This window comes from Xenopus laevis, chromosome 3L, assembly GCF_017654675.1.
Source record: "Xenopus laevis strain J_2021 chromosome 3L, Xenopus_laevis_v10.1, whole genome shotgun sequence".
NCBI classification, from domain to species: domain Eukaryota; kingdom Metazoa; phylum Chordata; class Amphibia; order Anura; family Pipidae; genus Xenopus; species Xenopus laevis.
In genome coordinates this window covers 143500836-143504645 of record NC_054375.1, presented here as the reverse complement: position 1 = coordinate 143504645, position 3810 = coordinate 143500836, and positions in this window count along the sequence as shown.

Sequence of the window (3810 nt, the reverse complement as noted above, 5' to 3'; positions counted from 1 at the left end):
TTTAGATTTCCCATGTGCCAATCCCCATTGCTCCGGTCCCGATGGTGAGAATTTGCATGAATAAAGGGGAGAGGATGGGGGCAACGAACGGTAGTGGGCCCAGGGACTCCTATACAACGGCTCCTATACACCGACTTCTATACACCGACTTCTATACACCGGCTCCTATACACCGACTCCCATACACCGACTTCTATACACCGGCTCCTATACACCGACTCCTATACACCGACTTCTATACACCGGCTCCTATACACCGACTTCTATACACGACTACTATACACCGACTCCTATACACCGACTTCTATACACCGGCTCCTATACACCGACTTCTATACACCGGCTCCTATACACCGGCTCAGATACACCGACTCCGATACACCGGCTCCGATACACCGACTTCTATACACCGGCTCCTATACACCGACTACTATACACCGACTTCTATACACCGACTACTATACACCGACTTCTATACACCGACTACTATACACCGACTCCTATACACCGACTCCTATACACCGACTCAGATACACCGACTCCGATACACCGGCTCCGATACACCAACTCAGATACACCGACTCCTATACACCGACTCCTATACACCGACTTCTATACACTGACTCCTATACACTGATTTTATACACCAACTCCTGTACACTGACCATGCCAGGATTTATGGAAAATCCACCAAGGCCTGGGCCTAGGGCGGCAGGATTTTAGGGGGCGGCATGCTGCCCAACCACACCCACATTGGTTCAGAAACACTGGGGATATGCAGGAGATACAATAGTTTTTTAAATTTCCCATGTGCCAATCCTTATTGCTCTGGTCCCGATGGTGAAAATTTGCATGAATAAAGGGGAGAGGATGGGGGCAACGAACGGCAGTGGGCCAAGGGGCGCCCGCTATATAAATCTGGTCTTGACACCGACTCCTATACACTGACTCCTATACACCGACTACTATACACTGACTCCTATACACCGACTACTATACACTGACTCCTATACACTGACTCCTATACACCGACTCCGATACACCGACTCCGATACACCGACTACTATACACCGACTCCTATACAGCAACTCCTATACACCGACTCTTATACACCGACTCCTATACACTGACTCTGATACACCGACTCCCATACACCGGCTCCTATACACCAACTCCTATACACCGACTCCGATACACAGACTCCTATACACCGACTCCTATACACCGACTCTTATACACCACTACTATACAGCGACTCTTATACACCGACTCCTATACACCGACTCCTATACACCGACTCTTATACACCGACTCCTATACACCGACTCGTATACACCGATTCTTATACATCGACTCCTATACACCCACTCCTATACACCCACTCCTATACACCGACTCTTATACACTGACTCCTATACACCGACTCCTACACACCGACTCCCAGAGCCGGGCCAACCCGGCCAGGCGCCCTAGGCAACCTGGCTGGGCACGGCGCCGGCTTAGTGTACGCCGGCGCGCATGCGCCAAAATACGCACCGGCGCGCAAGCGCATTTAAAACAGAAATTACCGACGCCAGTCAGGGAGACACAGGACCGGACACGGGGTAGGCGACAGAGCAGGTACGTGCCTGGCGCCCCTTCAGCTTTGCGCCCTAGGCACGTGCCTACTCTGCCTACCCCTAGTTCCGGACCTGCTGACTCCTACACACCCACATTGGTTCAGAAACACTGGGGATATGCAGGAGATACAATAGTTTTTTAAATTTCCCATGCGCCAATCCTTATTGCTCTGGTCCCTATGGTGAAAATTTGCATGAATAAAGGGAGAGGATGGGGGCAACGAACGGTAGTGGGCCAAGGGGCGCCCGCTATATAAATCTGGTCTTGACACCGACTTCTATACACCGGCTCCTATACACCCACTCCTATACACTGACTCTTATACACTGACTATTATACACTGGCTCCTATACACCGACTCTTATACACCGACTCCTATACACCGACTCCTATACACTGACTCTTATACACTGACTATTATACACTGACTCCTATACACTGACTCTTATACACTGACTATTATACACTGACTCCGATACAGGCCCGGACTGGCAATCTGTGGGTTCTGGCAAATGCCAGAGGGGCTGCTGTATGGTTCCATAGAAAATTACCATATGTAGGGGACTGTTTGGGCCTCTGTGTACTTGGAATGGCAAAGCCTATTTTGACTCCCAGTCCAGGCCTGCTCCTATACACTGACTCCTATACATTGGTTCCTATACACTGACTCCAATACACTGGCTCCTATACACTGACTATTATACACTGACTCCTATACATTGGTTCCTATACACTGACTCCTATACTCTGACTATTATACACTGACTCCTATACATTGGTTCCTATACACTGACTCCTATACTCTGACTATTATACACTGACTCCTATACATTGGTTCCTATACACTGACTCCTATACTCTGACTATTATACACTGACTCCTATACATTGGTTCCTATACACTGACTCCTATACACTGATTCCTATACACTGACTCTTTTACACTGGCTCATATACACTGGATCTTATACACTGACTCCTATACACTGACACTGACTCATATACACTGGAAAGCAGAAGAGCTAGCATCCATGCCCACAGCCCTGATAGAGAACCTCCATCTTGTATGTAACATAAAGACCTAATTCCAGTCTCCTCTGGTGCACTCACTTTGCTACGAGATACAGATCTTCTCAATGCGCCATCAGGTTCTCTTGCATTTTCCTGACACTTCCCTGGAAAAAAGTCTCCTTAAATTACTTACCCAGGCTTTAAAACACCAATATGTGTACCTGAAAATGTAGAGGCCATGGAAACGGGGCACATTTCTTTCTCACTTTCTCACTTAAATTCAGTCCTAGGATATTGTTATCTCTGTTGTGGTGGAAACTAGGGCCTTCCCCTTCAACAACTGTTGGATGTTCCACAATCCCGCGTCCAGTCCAATGTGACTTTCCTTTCTCCAGTAGAACTTTCTCAGCAGTAGCCAACCATTGCTTTCTTCCAAATTACTAGCGAGATGCCAATGACTACTAGGTAGTCATCTGGTGCTCTAGCAGGTCAACCCAAACTCCTTTGCATCATCTGTCTATGCTACCACTCTGATAGAGGTTTCACTATTATGCACTGTATGTATTCTACCTTACTGTCTGTCTAGATTTGGAGAAGAACAGGAGCAGTGGAACCACATGCAAGCTATGTCAGATGTCAACAGGCCCCTGCTCACTGGAGCTGGAAACCCGAGGTAACAGAGTACAGTAACCCTATTGATGTTGCCTCTGAGAAACACTCCCTGCCCTAGGAAGCTTAGATGTGGTGACAACTGAAAAACTACTTGGCAGGTCTCTCTGAGAATTCAATACAGGCATTGAAATGAAAGGAGGATGAATAAGCTCCATCAACTTTATAGCTTTAAACACACCTTGGTACCTTCTAACCTCTCCAGTTCCTTCTAATTTAAGGGCTTTTTAAGGTCTGTCAAGGACCCATTCTTATATAAAATATGACTATGCAACCTATGGTCCTTCAGATTAAACCTTAAATTAGAGTGGAGGTTGGAGCTCCATGTGATGTTAAAATTAAGTAATAACCCTAGTAGTGTAAAGGCCTGGGATAGAGCTATCTTCAGTCTCTTTCATCTAAGGAGAAGAGGGCATTGTAGAAGCACTTCCTGAAATTGGAGGCTACCAGTGAAGATAGAGTCCTGGACTGTGTTTGGAGTCCAGTCAAAGAGGACCAACAAGTGTTTCGG